Source organism: Salvia miltiorrhiza, chromosome 7 (assembly GCF_028751815.1).
Source record: "Salvia miltiorrhiza cultivar Shanhuang (shh) chromosome 7, IMPLAD_Smil_shh, whole genome shotgun sequence".
NCBI lineage: Eukaryota > Viridiplantae > Streptophyta > Magnoliopsida > Lamiales > Lamiaceae > Salvia > Salvia miltiorrhiza.
Genome location: NC_080393.1, coordinates 26,820,595 through 26,833,855, shown reverse-complemented (window position 1 = coordinate 26,833,855; position 13,261 = coordinate 26,820,595). Strand labels below are relative to the sequence as shown.

The 13,261-nt window shown below is 34.1% G+C and overlaps 1 long non-coding RNA gene across 5 annotated transcripts; it reads right to left on the bottom strand.

Moving 5' to 3' along the window:
• Nucleotides 1–10,155: 10,155 nt before the first annotated feature.
• LOC130995746 (uncharacterized) lies at nucleotides 10,156–12,734 on the bottom strand. Of its 5 annotated transcripts, XR_009092267.1 has the most exons (5): nucleotides 12,422–12,732; nucleotides 12,007–12,119; nucleotides 10,982–11,094; nucleotides 10,811–10,886; nucleotides 10,156–10,729 (listed from the first exon to the last, which is right to left on the bottom strand). It is a non-coding gene; the product is annotated as an uncharacterized LOC130995746 (long non-coding RNA). The 5 variants fall into 5 exon arrangements; XR_009092265.1 differs by lacking the exon at nucleotides 10,982–11,094 and having other exon boundaries at nucleotides 12,422–12,724; XR_009092268.1 differs by lacking the exon at nucleotides 10,982–11,094 and having other exon boundaries at nucleotides 10,811–10,872; nucleotides 12,422–12,723.
• Nucleotides 12,735–13,261: the final 527 nt, after the last annotated feature.

The following is a 13,261-nucleotide window of genomic DNA, read 5'->3' as shown; positions in this document are numbered from 1 at the left end:
GAACGCATGAGCTAAGTCCTCCCACACAACATTATTTCCCAGCTGCAGCGTATGATACCACGACTTCGCCTTATCCCGCAGTGAAAAGGGAAAAAGACGAAGACGGATAATGTCATCAGGGACACCATTCATCTTCACCGTGCTACACAGCTCCAGGAAATGCGCCAGGTGCGCATTAGGGTCTTCGGTCGCCTGTCCACCATATTGGCTCTGTTGAACCATCGTGATCAGACCCGTTTTCAGCTCAAAGTTGGTAGCGTTCACACGTGGGGGCTCCTGGTATACATACTGTGGTATGAACGCTTCATTGATGGCTGGTTGTTTCGGAGCCTCTCTCGTCTCCTGTGCGTCAAGCAGCTTCTTCAACTGCTCTTGCAGAGCTCGAATTTGGATTTGCTCTGGAGTAGCCATCGTATTATCCTCAACTTGATTCTGTTGCTTCTTAAGATTGCGCAAGGTCTTGTCGATTTCAGGATTCAACTCAAAGAGAGGAGTCTCGTGAGATCGTGTGTTCATATGCAACCTACAGAAACGCAACTTATAAAAGCCAGAAAATAAAAATAAAAACAAATAAATCTTGCAGTACTATTAAGTCCTATTGGAAATATTAAAGTAAAATCTAAACAATCCCCGGCAACGGCGCCAAAAAGTTGATCACTAATTTTATTAGCACAAAAATACCGCAACTAACACGGTGTAATTGTAGTATAAACAGCAATCGGATATCGTATCCACAGGGATTGTAACACGAAATCACTCTATCTATTTCCTACACAAACTTTCACAGTATGCAAGTAAACAAATATGAAGGTGAATATTAAACTAAAATTAACTAAATAAAACTAAAGAGCATAAACACTATGATGATTAACTCAAATAAAAGGAAAGCTCTGACCCTAGGGATGTATTTTCACTAATCAACTATATGCATTCAACCTATTGATTCAATTACCAATTTTAATCCAACCCTGATGAAAGATCACTATGTTAATCACAAGCGTCTCTAACGACCACCTATGAATGTAGATTAATTAATCCCTTTTCGCATTCAAGACTCCAAGGAATAAATTAACTCCCAATAGCACATAAAGAATAGCTTCCTATAGCTTCACCTATCGCATTCAAGACTCAAGGCTAACACTATATCATGCATTCCTGAATCGGCTGAACAATTATCGCATTCAAGACTCAAACTGAACAGCTAGACATGTAAATCATTGATCAGATAATTCACAAGAGATTAAGCACCAGGAATCATGAATCACAAGTTGGAGGGCAAATTGATATCAATAAATCAAAAACACATAATTAATCAGCTATATACAAACCCTAGGTTCAGATAAAGAAAACTAGCCAGACATGCTAAAATAAAACATAAACATAATTAAATAGAATGCAATTATAAAAACTAAATGTATAAAACCCGTAATAAAACGATTGTAGCGGCTTGAATCTTCAATCTTGATCCAAGCCTTGAAAACTGGAAAGCTAAAGTATTCTAAAAGCTAAAAACTGAAATATGAAAGCTGGGAACTGAAAAACTAAAGCTGGGAACCCTAAATAGGTCAAAAGAAGACCTATTTATAGTGTCAGGGTAAAATACAGTGTTTGAGCTCGAAAATACTTGGAAAAACGTAAAAAACGCGGAAGGAAACGGAAACACGCCTAAAAACGGCGACCCGTTCGGCGATCGCCGTCTGGGTCGCCGAAAAATGGCCAATTTCTTCATGGATTCGGCGACCGCCGAATTTTCCACCGGAGGCCAAAAATTGAAACAGGGAATTCGGCGACCTGGCCGGCGGTCGCCGTCTGGGTCGCCGAATTTTTACTGCTGCGCGCGACGTTTTTGTTTCAGCCATAACTTTCTCGTCCGAACTCCGATTTATGATCCGTTTGCGCTCACGAACTCGTATCGAGACGATCTACAACTTCTATTTCAGAACATTGTTCCAAATTCGAACTCAATAAATCTGAAAATTCCTTCAAAGTTCGAGTAAGAATCATGTTTCACAAGATAAAGCAAATTAAGCACAAAACAATCATCCAACACTCAATTTCCTATAAAATTAACATCATATGAATATTAAAAAACCATGGAAAAATGAGTGTTATCAGTTGACCTATTGAAGTTAGTTTCCATAATAGCATAATAGAAACAAGTGAAACACTCACGTTGCACAAAGAGAAAATAGAGATTTTTGAAAATGATCTAGTTCAGTAGAACCGGGTCACAGTAGACTGTTCTTGCGAACAACCTGCTCTGATACCAATTATTGGGTCCCATAGGGTTACTGAACTGGTGTACAGGGGGAGATACACTAGTAGGCTAATTTTAAAACTTCTTTTGAAAACTGAAGTTAGTATCGAAACTGATACTGAAGTGTTCAGTGAAAACCAAGATCAGTTAAGAGCAGGCGTAGACTGATACTGATATTGATTCAGTAATTTTAACTTCAGCGCGAGGAACTTGTCGACACACTGATAGTTCAAGTAGCGATGTTTGTATATCAGGTGGTCTGATATTTGGCAATGAGAATTCTCTTCTTCGATTCAAGTGTTTTGGCTAAGTATAAGTTGTGTCTTAAGTTTGGCAGAGCTTTAGCGTATGTTCTTGAATCGGTGAGGTTGAAGGTTGATCCTTGAACTCTATTTATATGCGGATGATGAGGAATAAATCCGTTGGAGGGGATCCTTCAATCCTTCCTGCATTTGACTTGTCAAGTCAAATATGGCTCAGGTCTTCATCCTCTATCTCCTTTACGCCGAAAGTGGTATGGTCTTTCTGCAATGGAGATGGTTTTACAAGGTAAAGTAACACGGAAATGGAAACTCTACAGGGTGAAGGACGATTTATCATATCCTTACATTAAATGCTTTGTCCTTAGCATTAAATGCGACGTGAATCGGAAGCATTCAAATTGTCCTTCGTTAACACTAAGTGTGTTATACTTTGCTCCAGTTTTAGTCTGTATCTACACCATCAGTCCGAGGTTTTCACTCGAAGCCTTACTTAATTTAGTTGCATTGAATGCTTTGACTGATCATGTGCACTTAAGTGTTTCCCTAACACTTATACTTCAGTGCAAATTCCGCATTGAATTCAGCATTTAATTCAACTGAATTCTTGTTTTCAGCATGGTGAACAATGTAGCTTCAGTCCTTCATACTTCAGTCTTCAAGACTTCAGTTCTTCGGTCTTTAGTTCATCGATCTTCAGTCTTTGGTCTTCAGTGCTTTTGTCTTCAGTCCTTCGGTCTCCAGTCTAAACTAGAAAAATGAACTTCAACAGATGAGTTCAAAAGAAATTCTAGTCTAGTAAAACTTAGAATCTAAGGGTTTTGGGATCATCAAAACTAGGATTAGAATATTTCTTCTTATTTTCCAACAACAGAGAATAAGGAGAAGATGTAAATTGAATAAAAGTAGTAGCGCCCACAACTTTTCAAAAGTTAGATATTGTCTTTTATGAAAATGAGTCATCCTTAGTGGGACGATCCAAAATGAAAAATGAGTCATCTTTAGTGGGACAGAGGGAGAATAATTGATTTATTATTATTATTATTTAAAAAAATTAAATCACTCTTTTAATGAGATATGAATTAAATAAAATTAACTCAAATGGTAAACTTTATCAAGAGTACTGAAAATTTCTAAATTTTCAATTTATCTTAATAAATAATGAATTAGTCTAAATTATAGTTATCTATTTAATCATGAGAAAGGTCTAAAATTGAAATTGTTAATTCACTATGTACGCCTGATAAAGATTCGTGGCTGCATTGTCAAAGCGTCTAAATCATCGACTTCAAAATCGTGAGTGTTCAATATGTATTCTCTAAAGCACAATCACTTTTATTTCTAACCTCATTCAATTAGAGACGTGATCATGCTTATTCTTGATCAATCGAGTATTAATTGATAGTTATCCTTATGAATCCAACAATTCATTAGCTATTATTTGAAAATTGCAAAAAAAAATTGTCGTGCATGATATGGATTTGTTAACCATTAGATAATTTTTTAAAAAAATGTTTATAGTAGTAAATAAAAACTAAAAAAAAAAGGAAATCAAAGTAATCCTCGTCACTAGTGAATAGGTATCGAAAAAATCGTACCATTTTCACTGCTTAAAGCCTTTGATAACTAAGTGTGCTTTGTATTTGTCAATTGATCGATCAGCCTTATATTTCCTTTTAAGGATCCATTTGCTTCCTAAGGGCTTACAACCTTCTGGCACATCAACCAACACCTAATTTGATTTTGCATAATGGAATCAATTTCACTTTGGACTGCTTGCTTCCATCCACATCAATTCATCGGGTCAAGAAAATGCCACACATTGACTCTTCATCCAACATGAAGGCAATGTACTCCAAACTGAAGTCCTTCGCAATTTTACCTCATGTACCAAGGGATCAAAACTCAGTCGCTTTCGTGATTCAAGTATTTTCTCACAAGATTAGAACTCATAGCTTCATCTCTAATACTATTTCTAGTACTAGCTTCTGTCTTGTCCTAGTCTTTACAAGGAAAGATATTTTCAAAATAAACAACATTACTTTATTTTCTTGTCATCTCTACAGTTATAGTAGGTATATCTGACTTGTAGACTAATGTTGAGTTGAGTTAGGCTCAACAACAAATTAATGAAAAGTGGGAAGAAATCAAGCTAAGAGCTAAGAAATTATATTTGGAGAAAACTTGGAGAGGAAGATAGCATTCCTTTGTGCTATTTCCTATTGTGCAATGACTTGTTTACATTTGATCTCAGGGGATCCATTTATAGCATGTTGTTGAGATACAATACTAAGGCCCGTTTAGCCTGGTTTCGAAGTCCATAGAGTAATAAAATATAGTTTAAATTACACGTATTTTTGTTTCAGCACTGATCAGATCTGATCAACCTTCAAGTCTTCTAAATGTCCTTGGATTTAAACTTTTGTTTTCAGATTTGGCTTTTCGTTTCAGAGTGAGAATTAATTTCTATCAATTTTGATGTCCTCTTATTTTGATATTTTTCGTGGTTTCAAATTTGTGTTCCATCTTACTATTATATCTTTCTAGTAGACAGATCTGAACATTTATAGCGCCAAATATCTCAAAAACTGACTCACTGCCCTGATTGCCTTATATATATATATATATATATATATATATATATATATATATATATATAACAAATTGCCCGCACAGGCACCCCCCAACTTGGAGGTGCCGTTCACAATAATTTCCATTGCGTGATGAGGTAGCGACGGTGTAGTATATTAGCAGCATAGACTTTCATGATCTTGCGGCCATGGTTTAGTAACCGGATAGTTGCCTGATATATATGCAGATATTGAGTTCGAGACTATGAAAGTTATTTTAACATTTTCTTAAGATTTTCATGATCAGTTACAAATCTCTCCATGAATCCTAAACTCGGGCGGATTCATCGGGTCGAGATGATTTTGCTAACTCTGGGTGTGGTAATTTGGATATTATTTTTATTTTCATTGTATTTTTATAGTTCAGTAATTGATTAATTGTTGCTTTAACCCATTTTCAAAGACAAAAAATAAAAAATCCACACTATAAAAGAAAACTATAAAAACTACTCATTTTGGGCTTGAAATGACAAAATTACCCTTACTTAATTTACAAAAATTATTGAAATCGTGAACTTTGCTCGACATGTCGAGCATCAGTGGTAAACACACTAATGCTCGACCATAATCAAAATCGTGAAATCGTGAACTTTTCAGGCCTTAGATCATCAAGATCTACGGTTGATTCATAATCATGTTGGATGAATTCATGGTCCTGAGTTCGAATCTCAAAGGTAGCAAAAATTTATTTTTCGCAATTCATATTTTTATACAGCGAATTCATACGTGTTCTACCTAAAATTCATACATTGAAAATTGCTCTTATTTCTTATTTTAAGATGTGTTCTCACGGTAGCCCACCCCTATATATATATATATATATATATATATATATATATATATATATATATATTAATGCTCGACATGTTGCACCTCTGTGAGTCGAATAATCGAGCATTAGTAGTCGCGCATTCTGGAAAATATAATAATGCTCGTCATTTGTAGATTGCAAGTCGAGCATCGGTGCAAAATACACTAATGTTCGACATAATGCTAAAAAAATCATTAATTAAATTGGAATTTTATTATTAAAAAAAAAACCCCCTTAAAAACACAGAGAAGTAGACTAAGGGCCGAGTCTCATTAAAACCTTTTTAAGGAAAATCCAATGGGAAAAACCTTAAAAAGGAAAAATAGTACTCGTCTAAAGAAAAACTCCAAAGCGAAAAAACCACAAGAGAAACACCCATGAGGACGGGAGCCAAAATAATAAATGAGTACTCCCTCTGTCCCGCTATTGTTGGCCACATTCTTTTCGGCACGGAGATTAAAAAATTGAGTAATTTTGGCATTTTTAGAGAGTGACCAACAATTGTTGACTTAATTAGTGAGTAATTGTTGACTTTATTAAAATAAACTTTGTCATTTTTAGAAAGTGACCAATAATAGTGGAACAAACCAAAAAGGAAATATGTCCAACAATATTGGGACGGAGGGAGTATAATTTATATATTTTGTAAACAATGAGTGTTTTTTAGATTTTATCTTGCAGAATTGGTATTTATATTATTTTGCCCCTTTATTAATTAACAATAATTTTTTTTTGAGATCGTTCATTAATTTTGTACCGTGGAGTATCGCCATCTTCGAAGCCTCAATTAATGGGATCTACAGATATTGATTATCCTTGTGCAAACAGACGAATTGAAGGGTCTTTGTTTTTTTTTTTGGAGACGAGACGAATATTTGGAAAAATTATCCTATAATAACGGGATTAAATATTTGGAAAATATAGTGGATATTATTGTCAAGAGTAACAAAATAAACGACACTTGTACATAAAAATCACGATAATTGTTTTCATTTTTGGTGGATTGAAAAAATGGGACCAAACCTAAAGAAAATGAAAATATTTGTATTCTCTAGTGAAGAGCTGCAAAAATATTTGTATTCTCAAGTGAAGAGCTGCAAAAATCTTCACAATTTCAGCTGCCGCAGATCTTCAATATTTCCAGCTGCATGCAATTCAAAGTCTACAATTTTCCAGCTGCATTTATGTCAACTTTTATGGCTTTGAGTCAAACATGGTGGCTTCCCGATAGGGTGGATATTCATTAATTTCAACATTTAAAATGCAATGTTTTTTCCATCGTGATGAAAACTTCAACATTGTAGAATGGATAGATCAAACGACCGAAAGAGTGCACGTTTGTACTGTACTTTCCCTTAATAGTAATACTAGTACGCCTACCCGTGCGATGCACGGCGAAAATCGAAATTAAATGATATTTTAAATAAATAAATAAAATTATTAATCAAAATCAAAATATAAGCAAATGTGAATTATTCACATCATTTACAAAATAAATAACGTTAATATAAAAATATATAAATTTTTAGGTAAATATCATGAAAATCCCTGAAGTATACATCAAAAATACCTTGAAACTTTCAAAATGTTCTATTAACCCTCAAACTATTTGGTTTTTATCAAATATATCCCGCATCTATTTTTCGGTCACCAAAAACATGATGTGGCTCGCCGGATGCCACAATGTAATTTATATTCTATTTTTTTAATGCAATGGCAAAAGCGATGTTGTTTCGTACGATATCCTTTAAAAAAAATCAACTCTGAAATTTAAAATTTACTCCTATCGTGTTTGAAATTTACGCTAATAACCTAGAATTAGAGATAAACACAATAGAATATGGTACGAAACGAAGTTGTTTTTTTCCATGTCATTTTAAGAAAAAATAGAATATAAATTACATTGTGGCATCCGGCGAGTCACATCATGTTTTTGGTAACCGAAAAATAGATGCGGGATATATTTGATAAAAGTCTGATAGTTTGACGGTTTAGAGAATATTTCAAAAGTTTCAGGGTATTTTTGATAAAGTGAGTATAGTTCAGGGGTTTTCATGATATTTACCCTAAATTTTTAATTTTGTACTTTCAATAGTTGAAATACCAAATTATCATTTTTAATTGATACTCTTTATAAATTAGTACTTCAATAACTGAGAATACAAAATAAAAATTGTTATGTTTTTAAATTTAGGTTCTTTCTTGTGTAATTGTTGTGAATTATTTTATTTAAAAAAAAAATATTCCGCATTTAATGTTCGTCGTGCATCTAATGGACGGATGTATTAAATAATTTATATTAAAGGAGAGAAGTAAAAAACTAATGGACGGATATATTTTTTCAAAAAAATGGATATATATATATATATATATATATATATATAATAGAGAATTTCTTTATATAATAAAGAAATTTAAAGATCGCGCGACATGAGACTCGAACTTAAGACCTTTGGCCTCATGCATTAACTCATTACCACTTAGCCAACACACGCACACAAAATGAGTATATTTTTAAAAAACTTAAAATGAATAGTTTTTATTACCAACACAAAATTAAATATATAAAATTATTTCAGCTCATGGTCCAAATAAATTAGTCCAATAATATTAAGAATTCATAATTTTTTTTGGGCAAAGGTGCATATTAGCCCCTGAACTACACCCCCTTAGAGCCTTTAGTCCCCCATACTCGGTCAAAGCGCGTTGACCTCCCCGAACTCCCGAAAGAAGGGTGCAGATAAGTCCCTCCGTTAAACGGCGTTTAAACGCCGTTTTCTTTAATCTTTTTTTTTTTAATTTCTAATGGGTCCCACTCCTCTCTCTCTCTCTCTTCTCTCCACCGCCATTGTCATCTCTTACAGGATCTCCGGCGAAGATGTCGCCCTGCATCTCTCACGATCCAAATAAACTTCTGCTCACTCTTTTCCAACCCTTCACCATCAACTGCCACGGAACCGCCACCTGGGATTCCATAGCTTCGAACTTCAGAAGAGGACATCGGAGGCGGTGGACGCGGAGGCTTGCTGGTAACGGCGGCGGCTTCACTTCTGTTGGGTAGATTCAGGGAGAAAAAAGAAGCAGGGGCGGTGGGGGTTTTGTGAGCAGAGGGAGGCGGCGGCATCTCCGCCGTCGCCGAGGAAGGAGACGGCGCCGCGTGGGGCGGCGTCAATACCCAGATCGAGGAGTGGAGTCGGGGGGGAGGGGGATTCAGGCGGCGTGGTCGTTCGAGATACGGACGGCGGCAGCGATTGAAGAGAAACGGTTGAAAGAGTGACGGGTTGCGGCTCTCTGCAACTGCCGGAGTCGGGCACGCGGCGACGGCCGGCGCTGTCTACCCTACCGGAGAAGAAGAGGGGGGGCTGTGAGTAGAGTGGTGGGCCCGCTTGAAAATAAAAAAAAATTAAGAGAGACGACGTTTAGGCGCCGTTTCACCCTAGGACCTAATTGCACACTTCTTCCGAGACTTTGGGGAGGTCAACGCGCTTTGACCGAGTATGGGGGGCTAAAAGCTCTAGAGGGGTGTAGTTCAGGGGGAAATCTGCACCTTCGCCCATTTTTTTTTTTATTATTTCTACACCGCTTATGAAAAGAAATCATTTGTGTGCCTCCAGGCTCCAACCGTAATTTCAGTGTTGGACACGTTCTCAGAAATGACAAAAAGCCAATTCCCTTTAAAAAAAATGTCTGTTTTTTTCCTGCAATTGCTTAAGAAAAAAATTGTTGGTGTCACTGGCGAAATTTGTTATTTTTAGAGAATTAAGAGAAGTTGTATATTTAAAAAAGAGAAAAATTATGAGATTTTGGGAGAAATTAAGAGAGAAACAAAATATATACACATTTGATGAAAATGTTACTAAAATTATGGACTGAAAACTATAGAAAAAATTCCTGAAAATTTTTAGTGTTAACACTGGTATTTAATAAATAAATAAATTTAGATGTTAAAGAATTCTCCTTAAAAAAAGATGTTAAATAATTAATCATACCAAATATGTCAATTTAAAAATCGAACTTTAAAATAACAAAAAATAAATAAATTACAATTGATTCTCTCCAAAATTAAAAAGAAGCAATAACTACAAATCTACAATTGAAAGAATTACGATGCAAAATTCTCAAACAAACACGTATCATTAATTGAATCCAAAAGTACCACAAATCAAAACCATGTGCAGTTCTTTGAAAAAAAAATAGTGATTAGCTCGAAAAAGAAAAATAGCACATAAAGATGAAGTTTCTGTTTCTTTTTTCAACAACATATCGAGGCCAGCTAATAGCAGATAAGTATATCCTCTTTTCAGAAAACTAAAAAACAAAAAAGAAAATGTTTCAAAGAATCAATAGTTTTCCAGAGCTTCCTTTGCTTTCAACAATAACCAAATTGAAGATTATTTCATATATTATGGTACAATCAAAGCAATTCTGTTGGATAAACTATATAAGAATAAGAGTATAACCAAAGCTGTAAGAAAAGTACAAACTTGAGGAACTACCAAAACTGTAAAAAAGTGATAAGCCTATATATCCCTCTCATAACACATATAAAATCAAGATATTAACGTCTTAACTGTTCGCCTCACCCTATATAGTATAATGGAATTAAAGCAAGAGAACAATGTGAGTGAAATATTTTGTTACTAATCTTATTCACAGTGTAGGGACGATCCTTTCTAAACTCACTCTCATTTATATGTTGAACCTTGAAGAGAATAACTTGACCAATCAAACTATTTTCAATATCAGGGGCACTTACATCAGATTTTTCAACCTGGTAAACACACCATGATTTAGAATGTAAGAATATAACAATAGGTAAACAAAGTAGAAAAACATTAAAAAAAAAATATACCTCATGATATTGAGCAATAACTTCAGTTGCTTTGCTGCCCAACAACTTAAACTCTTTCTATCCTACAAATATATACCTACATAGTATATCACAATCCATACATAAATACTATAAATAAATAAATAAAACATTTTAACTCAAAAAAAATGCAAGGGGATGTTCTTTGTGTACTCAATATAGCCTTGGATGCCATGATGTAATCTCCACATCTAAACATCTCGACTATGGTCCTCTCCAACCATGCTAGCACCTATGCCTTGGTACCTTGGTGGAAGAGCTCGCATCTAACTCATTTTAGTTAGAATCAACACGTCAATATTAAGATTGATGATCAAGTTATGGCAGAGCCGCAGAGAAAAGTATCACAATTTCTATCACTGTTAGTATAGGTAACTCTTTCAAAATGCAATATACCTTTCCATTAAATCTTGAGTAAGATAGATGGGAGTCAGGTTAATGTCATTTGTTGGACTAAAAAAAATTGCACAACACGTATATCATCAAAACTAAGAACAACATCAGCGTGTTCATGTGTTAAATCTACAGAAATTATAAAATTGGTCAAGTCGAACAATTAGTTCTCGATTATATCCATCATTTTACAAACATTCAGAGGATGCAGTCTCCATAAAATCTAAACTTATTGTTCAAGATAAATAAACTTTTACCACTTTTTTTTCATTCCATTTCTATTTTGTTCCTATATGGGAAATAAGAAAAATAGTAAGTATCATAAATCAAATTCGAGAAGAAATGTAAATGATGACAAAATATATGTAAAACAGTTCATATTTTAACCACATTCCAATAATATCATAACATATACTCATCTATTCTAAAATACATGCATTATTCCAAAAAATTATTCTAGACATGTTTCTCAATGTTAGTATCCAAAATATAATCCACATGAATTGATAATGAAACCATACATTACAGAACTTGTAGAGGCTTAAATAGAGGAGTTTTAATAACAAAGCAACATTCCCAATTTTGTTTCAAATAAAGAAGATCACACCGCTCCTATCGGCAACACTACTGGCACTCTATTTGTTTAGAAAAGAGGAAAAGAAAAGGGAAAATAGATCCATGATTATACCACCTTCATCCTTGTTAATTTCAATTGTTTAATGCCAAAGTATATAATGAAGAATATTCAATAAATGTAAATAAAAGAGATGCGAGGCAATAATTACCTCTTTCAATTTCTTGAAGATACTCCACGCCTCAAAATTTCTCCATCTTTTGTCATCAACTTTACAATCCTTAATGCGAGTTCGAACTTTCCCCTCATTTTATTGCTGGAAGCCTGGAAACAACAAACAGATTGGTCGATTTTTGGATTAAAATTTGGGGTAATCCCTATCAACTTTAAGATATAAGGGTTAATTTCATATGTGGCCATCGCGATTTCCGAAATTGGAGAGATGAGAGGTTGTGCTACGGGAAAACAGAGACAGCGAGACTACGAATCACAAAGTACCTTATCTATGACTTGCAAAAAAGACCAAATTTTGTAATGTTCGCTCTATGTGACTGAATAGGGTGTATGTTTTCCTTACTTTCGATTCAGAATCGAAGAGAATAGGGAGAGATGAGAAAGAATCTAACCGATAGATCTCTTCTTCCTCGGCAATGTGGCATCTTGATCATCCCCATATGTGTCTTCCATATTGTCGCTCTTAGATCTGGTCTCATGCTCTGTATCTGTGCTTCTTCTTCCATTAAACATTTATTGTGCTTCAATTCGAAACAGCTGCATCCTAGTTAATACATATATGGATGGAGAATAGTAGGAGAAATTAAATTGATTTTGAGAAATAATCGTATTGTGATCGAACCGTCTGAGAGAGATATCAAATTGCTACGGGGAGAGAACCGTGGGTGAGAGAAAACTGTTGTTGACTTGTTGTGATAGAACGTGTAAGAGAGAATTTTTGGCGGTAAAAAATAGCCGTTAAACTGATCTTTTATATAATATATAGATTTTCAGTGGCCAAAGCCGTTAACTTTAGTCAACTTTGAGGAGTGCTTGATTTTATGGATCAAATGAATAAGATTGATAAGATAAAACAGAATTAAAATATAAATTAAATTATTTTTTTTATTAAATTTTAAAGTTTAACATGATAATTATTGAATTATTGAATTAATTTTTTTATCAATTAAGATTTCAATCAAACTTACTATTAACATGACTAGTCAAATAATAGGAAATTATTATTATTATTATTGTTGTTGTTGTTGTTATAATTACTATTATTATTATTATAAGGGAGTATATTATTATTATTATTATTATTATTATTATTATTATTATTATTATTATTATTATTATTATTATTATTATTATTTGTTGTTGTTGTTGTTGTTGTTGTTGTTGTTGTTGTTGTTATTATTTAGTTTATTTCAAATGTGTGTGTATTAATCTAGTGGTAATGTGGATAATGC